Here is a 9,327-nt window from a genome sequence, read left to right as displayed (position 1 = left end):
TGTTACATTGTAGAACTTGTCCTTAGCCACCTTGACGAGATGCTTGAGTTGCGTACTCATTTGGCTAATGGCACTGCTATCGCCAGGAACAGACTTAATCCTGTTTGCCCTCCGTTTTCTTTTTAATTTCTGCTTCATGTGTATGATTTCTCTTGTTATCCAGGGATTCTTCTTCCTTGTACATTTTGAAAGCTTGGGAATAAAGTGCGTAATACAATGTTCCACCATGTTTGAAAAGTAGGCCCATAATTTGTCTACGGTAGTATCATTATCGGCAAGATGCATAAAATCATCAAATAAACCCTCGAGGCATTCCAACACACCAACGTCGTCAGCGGCTGCAAAGTTTAGAAACGTCTTACATTTACTATGCGAACGATCTGGCACCATATCTAAAACCATTATTACAATTTTGTGATCAGATATACCTTCGCAGGGTTCGCAATCACAAAGATGTGGTAGCAGTTCTGAGGACATAAAGACTAGGTCTAGAAGTGATGATGTTGTTTCGCATACTCTGGTGTAACCTTCTACAACTTGAGTTAGGTTATAACAAAATGCAAACTCAATTAGTTCTTCACGACTAGGCATATCCGTTGCACTAAAGGAGAGTGTATTCCAGTCAATTCCAGGCAAGTTAAAATCACCTAAAAGTAGGATTGAGTCGTCCTGTTTTAAATTCCTGTCCATGAAATTTCTTAAGCTAATAAGCATGTCTACAGGGGAGTTTGGGGCTCTGTACACACCACCTACTATCAGCGAGCGGTTATTTAACCTAACTTTTATCCATACTGATTCAATGTTACTTGGACCATCTAAAACAGAAAATACTATACCGCTTTTGACCATTATTGCCACTCCACCCCCTCTTTCTATCCGATCTCTTCTTACTATTAAATAATTTGGCGCCGTGACTTCCTCGTCCGATACATCCAGATGAAGCCAAGTTTCAGTTATTACTAGTATATGTGGTTCGTGTTCCAAGATAATGCTTTCAATGGCGGTTGCTTTGTTTACAATGCTTCTGGCGTTTATATTTATCGCCTTAAAGCCTGCGTTGGGAGAATTATTGAGTCACACTTGATCGTTTTCTGCAGGGGTATGACACTTCACTCTCTGAGCGGTTACTTCATCCCAAATGTAAAGGTCGTCGCCAATTTTAATCTTATCGAAAAGTAATTTAACTTTCAGGCAATTGCTCCTCTCCACATCTGACGAATTCCACAGCTTTTTGCGGATATCAACAACTCTTTTAGAATAGTCCTCTGATATGCTTGTTTGACTACCTTTGAGCTTGTGGCAGTTCTGCATAATTTTCATCTTATCTCTAAAATTATTTAGCTTCAAAATAACAGGACAGTCCTTGCCCGGCATTTTCTTTCCTAGTCTATGAATTCTTTCGATAGAGTTATGTTTGTGTCCGAGTTTTTCTCCGAATATATTGTCATTTACCTTCTTCAGCAAGATCTCCTCAGATTCGCGCCCTTCCTCTTTTACACCTCGAATGATGAGGTTGTTGCGACGAGATCGGTTTTCTAAATCGTCAAGCTGCCCGAAGATACTATTCATTGTCAAGCCGTGCCCTTCCGTAGGAGTTTCTAAGTCGTCAAGCCTTTTGTGTGTTCCATCAAGGCTCTGCAGTTTGTTTTCAATAGCCTGAAGCCTGGTTTGTATTTCAAGAATGTGTGACTCTGACGATGTTTGGTTTGGCTGAATTTCCGATATTTTGGACAAAAATTCTTTCTGTGTGCTGATTAGTTCAGTAAACATTTTAGCTTCTTACTGCCGTATTCGTTTTGGTTTTGTCAAATCCTTATTTGGGCTACTCATTGCTAGGTCTCGCGCTTAATCAAAGAATATGAATCAATTCTCAAAGAGCATGTGCAGTCCAGCCAAAAACAGGGGCATGAATCCGCATTGTGCTCCTGCATTGAAGGTGAATAACACGTACCATAATGGCGAAAGTTCTTTAGTAAGCTTCCCTGCAATATGAATTTGTAATGTACAAAGAATTGTCAATGAAGCTTACCACGAGCACAGATGCACTTGCAAATTATGTCACAATTGAAAATAATGAGCACAGTGTAAACCTATGTGCCCTCTCCACTCTTAGTATGCTTTACTGCACGATGCTTATTTACACCCCTGTATTGCGGTGTAACAAGCTACAAAAGAAACGTCGCATAATTAGGCTTTTTACGATTATATTTTTCGCAATACAGTATAATATTTCGCGGTGAAGCCTAAGCAATGTACTGCAGTGAAGCATACTAAAAGTGAAACGGCGCCACTGTCACTAGACATAATAAGAGTTCTTTAATTATACACTCGCGCACCTGCCGCCTCTCAGGTCGCCTAAGTGGACATACTATGCTGGCTGATAGCGGCCCCCTCCCACTTTTAGTATGCTTCACCGCGTACTAAAATGTACTGCGGCGAATGAAGCCGTACATTTGTATTGAGTGAATAAACAAATGGTTTTTACAACAGTACAGAAATAAACGCGCACCATGCATCAGTCTACCACACGGAAGAACGTAGCAACATACGGTAGCTGATTCACACAGGCCGTGAAGCCCACTTATCAGTCGTAAAGAGTATTATGGGTAATTCAAAATTTCAAATATGTGTTTATGTTTACGTTCGCACTCCTTGCGTAATAAGACTCCCATAACTTCCACAACAGAAAATAATGTACAACACACAAACGCAAAGAACACACACATTATGTCTCGTTGTCAACTCGGCCGTCATGCAAATGACATATAGCGCGGAAAAACGTGAACATGCTGTGTGTTAGCGTCGTAAACTTCATACCAGGCAAGAAGCTAGCACACCACAATCCCGCGACAGCCGGTAATGAGACCAAGACGGAAGCACATGTCTGTGAACGCGCAAACGGAGCCCCTAAGCCACTCTGCTCCTCCGCCACCCCCGCTGCACGGCTGCACCACTCGTTTCAAGCACAACACACATTCAGCGCTGAACAGTGGGCGGTCGACGCAGTTGCATTTACATGACTTGCAGCGAGCAGCACATCCCTCGATGTCCGTTAAGCAAAGTCGGACACGGCGACGCCACATCGCGGTTCGCAGAACTTCGCTGCCGAGGCGCTAGGCCACTTCAATATTTCAATTGTCAACATCGTCGGGTTCTCAAGAAAGCACGGGTCACACAACGTACGCAGATTCCGTACTGCCAGAGCTCACCGAGGCCAATGCCGCGCTGCCGCAACGCCACTACTCACGGCTTTTCGCCAAGTAACACACACAGAACCTACAACCAGCACACAAGCAACGCAGGTACAATCACATGAGCAATATTGAACAACGCGCGGTCCAGGGAACGATCACGCCGAGGACGAACACGCCACGGCGTCGCTCGGCGCCAGCATCGCGCCTTCTCAAAGATCCCTAAACGATGCTGTCTCTAGGCACCTAGGATCAGGTCACGTGAGGAATTTTTGTACGACAAATAGACGCACGCCCTTTCGTCTGCTGTGCCCCGATCGCACCAGTCACGGCCATACCACAATTGGGGATGGCTGGCCAAGATCTATGGTGCATGTCCTGTGTTATGCATCTAGCAAGCTTTTGTGGTGGCAAGAATTAAGACATCATGTAATCTTTCTAATTATTGTGCACAGATTTATCAGCCTGATAATATCTTTTATGCTATAAAGAATACCTCCAACATGCTAATGCCTTTTTGCTGCTTCTGGCAACAAAATCCAACATCCTTTGAAACACACTCACTCGCTGTTTGATCAAGAAAGGAATGCACAAAATGAAGAAACGTACGCTGCCTTCTCTAAATTTATTAGCACCAAGAAAGCCACTCTGGAAACAATTACCGTATTTATTCGCGTATAACCCGCACCAAAATGTGAAAAAACGCGTTTAAAAAGTGGGGGTGCGGGTTATCTGCGAATTTTTTCCTTGGGAGGGGGGGGGGGGTCGGCTTCACCGCAATGTGCGGCGGCCTCCCCGTGTAGTCCGCCATCCCCATCGTCATCGACGCTTGTCAAGCCGATGAAGGGCCAAAGGCCCCGCACACTCTCAAGTTCAACAAATGGCCACAGAGGGCGAAAAAATCGACCGCGCGCTGCTGCTAACAAAACCAGCATAGTAATATCACTTCGGGATGCTTACGTTAGTTTGAACATTTTCCGCTGGAGGCGCCGTAATAAGCGCAATTTTTTTTTTGCAAACTTTCTCCTACAATTACCGAAGCACGTTTATTACATGAAAAAGAGGGTGAAATTATCATTGCTAATTTGATATTGTATTCTTTGTAAGTAAGTTTATTGTTTCTTTGTCATTATAAACGCAAATAGCGTTCAGCATCATCGATCTTTCACGTGACCTCTGGCCTGGATTTCAAATTTTTACCGGTATTTTCGAGTGCATGGCGGCACGGATTCATTCGTTCGTGCGCTCCGGCTAGTTGCTTCTTTTTCGCTAAAACTAGTTTATTGCGCTTCGATGTCACGCGTTATTTAACCTGGGGTGAAGTGACGTGTTTGCAAGCGGACATGTAAGCCCGAAAGTTGGGTATCAGTCGTGAGCCATTCGGAACACGTCTGCATCGAAACGGGAGCTGGATTCTGGTGCGGCTGACAACGGCAATAACGGTGAGTCGTTTAACACCGCTGCTTGAATCGTTATATAATATTCGTCTCATTAACTTACAGGCGGAGACAAGTTAACGAACTAGATCCTGCACAGCATATGGCAGTCGGGATCCTCCGTTGCTGTTTCCTAAATAAACTGTTATTTGCGAGGCTGTCGTTATACACGCACAATCGGGAAAGAAAGAGCGATATCGGAACGCGCGCCTCATTTTTCATCTTATTGTAGCCGTGGCCATAGGTGACTGGGTAGCCTTAACAATATACATATATAACTTATTTTCGAGTCCGCCGGCAACTTTTTTCGTCCACAAAATCGAATAATCCTTTGGTAAAATGATGTGAAAGTACAGAATTTAATGTATTAAAACAGTTGCAAGCGTGATAATTCACTCATATTTCGTACTTGTTGGTTCCAAATGTTCTTGCTGTTCAGTTTGGTTTACCGTAGGGCATTTATTTTTGCAGTAGTGCAGCATTGCATCACGTTCGTGCAGAAAAATAATGCATCAGTTCTAATAGCTTCATGACTTTCATGTATTTGCTTGTGGAACCAGCAGTGTGATCTCTTCCAGTGTATAAATGAACGCACAAATGTTCTCATTTGTGATCTTAATAATACTTAAACTGTTTACATGCATTGTATAGTTAGGCAGGCATAAATTTATGGACAATAGCAATATTTATTTAACGTGCTGCTTAAGCGCCGTAGAACAGACAGGGTATATTTGCATGTGTTCTGTAGTCGCAAACCATTACAATATATATGTCACACCTTTTTGCATTTCGTATTTGCAAAATTGTGCTTTTTTCAATTTCTGATTCAGTCAAAATTTCTGTTCCAGACATGCAGTAATGAGGATGGCACCAGTATAAAGCAACACACTCCACACACTAAACAGAAGCTGCTGCCTGCTACAACAAGGCCATTGTGTGGACATTGGCTGCTACTACAAGGTAAACAACATGTGGTTCAGAAATAAGTATGCCTGATATATGCTGTATTGTCTTGCTAGTCTTGAGATACATGTCATTTGTTTGCAGCAGAAATGAATGTTTGCTCATGTTTATGGTTCAGTATAATTGGTTCGAACATAAAAGAAAACACACATGAGTTTGGCTAATCTGTGCTGTATCTCATGTGTCACCGTTCTGCCCCAACAGAGTCCATGCCAAGCATACCTTGGTCATCACAGGAGCTCCTATCCACACCAACAGAAAGGGGCTGGAGCTGAATTTGCAAGGCTTTTACACCACGAACAAAGAAGCGCATGCAGAAGAATTTACATGAGATATCAAGTCTGCAGAGCACTGTGTCAAGACTGAAAAGAGCTTTAGCCACCATTCCACCAGCGCGGACAAATTGGCTGAGTCATCCAGGTAACTCAAAAAGGACTTTATGGAAATTCTTCGTCTTCAGATGCGCCTGCAACTTCTGATCAAGCACGGACGACGCTGGCCAAAAGAGTTCCATCAGTTTGCCCTTAATCAGCTTCCTGGCCATGTCAATTCCATTTGTGCCAAGTGTAATTTTTCTTCTATAAATGCAAGCTTTTTCATTGCCCATTCTCGTTAGAGATCATTCATCTTCATCCAAACATAAAGGTCAACCGATTCTTCGCTGATACTTAATACCAGTCACTGTCTAGTAGCATAACATATCTGTAGCAGTACCTTTTAGTGCATGTTGTCATGCACAATTCCTCTCCTGAAATAGCTGATGCAACATCGACATGTTTCTTGCATTAACCTACGCACTGTTTGCTATGCACCATTTTACTTTTCTTGATGTTTTTGGCCTTCAATGCTTGCAGAGCAGGGTGGCTTCTCTCTTGAATCCAAGCTTTCTCATTTTCCATATTCCTAGTCTCGTTGATGGTTGCTCTTCTTCCTCGATAGCCTGGGTCTTCACTGAATGATAGATTGCAGAATCTGGTTTTGCTGCCCCACTTGGTTGTGGTCGCCGTGTTACATTTCTCGGATGTGGGGGCCTGCTCAGTTACATTGGCAAGCAGTCTCTCGAGGTAAGCATTTGCTCCTGCAGTCCACACAGCGACATGGACTCCCAGTGTACACACACCATAACTGGTGCTCCCCGTTCATTTTTTCCTGCTGCAGCCGTGGGCAAATTGTGCTTGTGGCCTACCTCGGCCATGATTTGCTCAAAACTGAGACCAGCATATGTGCTTACATGGTTCGAAGTGTATGAAGTTGATAGCCGTACGGGGGGAAATGCCTGCAAAAATGGCTGCCAAAGGTGATGCCCACGAAAGCGACTTGTCCATATTGAGACAAAGTGGGACACCAAATGTGAGCCACACATTAGTGGCCCTCGACAGAAAAGAAACATGCAGGTTGGAAAGGAGTTAATGCTAAAATGTCGGATAGTCCATTTCGCTGTGTTGGTTGCGGCAGCAGATGCCTGCGTCACCTGATTGCTTCGCAATGGAAGTTGCTCATCTTCAACGGCTACTGTCGTTTCAAACAGGTGCGACGCTCTGTCCAATCTGTTTGTACTGCTGTTTGTCGCTCGTTACCAGACCACCACATGTGACGAAGGCAAGCATTATGCCTGTAAGTAGGCGGCTGAATGTATCCTAAGAGACCCGTGTATGTGAATGCTCACTGTTGCCATATGGTTTGTAGCCAATGTATAATGTATTCTCTGAACACTATGTTGTGAATGATTGCCGTTTATTTTTACTGTTATCTCACTTGGTTACGGTCGCCGTATTATGCTTATCGGATGTGGGGGCCTGGTCAGTTGCATTGGAAAACAGTCTCTCGAGGTAAGCATTTGCTCCTGCAGTCCGCACAGCGACATAGACTCCCAATTTACACACCATGATTCGTGCTCCCCGTTCAGCCTTTCCTGCTGCAGCCATGTGCAAATTGTGCCTGCGGCCTTTCTCAGTCGCAATTAAGCACGAACGGAGACAAGCATACGTGCTTACATGGTCCAACGTGTTTGAAGTTCATAGCCACATGGGTGGAAAGGCCCGCATAAATGGCTGCCGAAGGTGATGCCCACGAAAGCAACTTGTCCATATTGAGACAAAGTGGGACGCCAAATGTGAGCCACACATTAGTGGCCCTTGACAGAAAAGAAACATGCAGGTTGGAAAGGAGTTAACGCTAAAATGCCGGATAGTCCATTTCGCTGTGTTGGTTGTGGCAGCAGATGCCTGCATCACCTGATTTCTTCGCAATGGAAGTTGCTCATCTTCAACGGCAACTGTCGGTCCAAACAGGTGCGACGCTCTGTCCAATCTGTTTGCACTGCTGTTTGTCGCTCGTTACCAGACCACCACATGCGACGAAGGCAAGCATTATGCCTGTAAGTAGGCGGCTGAATGTATCCTAAGAGACCCGTGTATGTGAATGCTCACTGTTGCCATATGGTTTGTAGCCAATGTATAACGTATTCTCTGAACACTATGTGGTGAATGATTGCCGTTTATTTTTGCTGTTATCTCACTTGGTTACGGTCGCCGTGTTATGCTTATCGGATGTGGCGGCCTGGTCAGTTGCACTGGAAAGCAGTTTCTCGAAGTAAGCATTTGCTCCTGCAATCTGCACAGCGACATAGACTCCCAATTTACACACCGTGATTCGTGCTCCCCGTTCACGTTCAGCCTTTCCTGCTGCAGCCATGGGCAAATTGTGCCTGTTGCCTTTCTCGGCCGCGATTAAGCACGAACGGAGACCGGCATACGTGCTTACATGGTCCGACGTGTGTGAAGTTGGGTGCAAAGGCCCGCAAAAATGGCTGATGAAGGTGATGCCCACGAAAGCGACTTGTCCATATTGAGACAATGTGGGACACCAAGTGCGAGCCACACATTAGCGGCCTCCGAAAGAAAAGTAACGTGCAGGTTGGAAAGGAGTTAAGGCTAAAATGCCGGGTAGTCCATGTCGCTGTGTTGGCTGCGGCAGCAGATGCCTGGTTCACCCGATTGTTTCGCAGTGCAAGTTGCTCATCTTTAACGGCGACTGCCGCTGCAAACAGGCGGGACACTGACCAATCTGCATGAGCCGCTGGTTGTCGCTCGTTACTAGACCGCCATGTGTGACGACGACGGTGAGCCGTTTACGAGCTCGCGTCAAAGATTCCAGTGTATCTCGACATACAAATTTTATTTCTGCTATTGCACGAGAATGTACAGTACATACACTGCTTGTCTTCTGCCAATAAAGTCGCACGTTCTGTTCACTCACTTGTGGCTTGTTTGTATGGGCGTCAGTAGAGGCTCTTTGGTCTCCTGGCAATTAGAACGCACCGGCTACGCGGCAGCCGAGGCGAGTACGGCGCGTACGAGCGGATACAAGCGTACACGACCGGCAGAAAGCGGCCATATTGAATGATGCTCTAAAAAAAAATGCGCATTTCCGCTTCCTGTTTTAGCAGCGTCATCTGGCGTCCACCTAGGTAAGTTCCATGCGCTGCCGCTGCTTATTTTCGAACCACTGCGGAAGGTACAGTTTCCCTTCTCTGGGGCCAACGAAAGGCCAGCATTGTTGAGCCTCGCGTTAGGCGCTGTTTAGTGTACTTACCCCAGTTTGCACTGTTTGCCTGCTTTGTTTTGGCATCATGAGTGCGACTCGACGGCAGTGTTTCACAGCGAAAGAGAAGCTAAAGATTATAGCCGCTGCCGAAGAAATCGGCAACAGAGCTGCTGCAAGACAGCATGACGTCG

At 45.1% G+C, this 9,327-nt stretch overlaps 1 long non-coding RNA gene across 1 annotated transcript; it reads left to right on the top strand.

Annotated features, from left to right (window-relative positions):
- The first annotated feature begins 4,454 nt into the window (after positions 1-4,454).
- Positions 4,455-8,843, top strand: LOC129387119 (uncharacterized). Its single transcript, XR_008614419.2, has 3 exons — positions 4,455-4,633; positions 5,476-5,587; positions 5,795-8,843. It is a non-coding gene; the product is annotated as an uncharacterized lncRNA (long non-coding RNA).
- Positions 8,844-9,327: the final 484 nt, after the last annotated feature.

This window comes from Dermacentor andersoni, chromosome 2, assembly GCF_023375885.2.
Source record: "Dermacentor andersoni chromosome 2, qqDerAnde1_hic_scaffold, whole genome shotgun sequence".
Lineage (NCBI taxonomy): Eukaryota > Metazoa > Arthropoda > Arachnida > Ixodida > Ixodidae > Dermacentor > Dermacentor andersoni.
The sequence above is the reverse complement of the archived record's forward strand: the minus strand, read 5'-3'. Positions and strand labels throughout refer to the sequence as shown.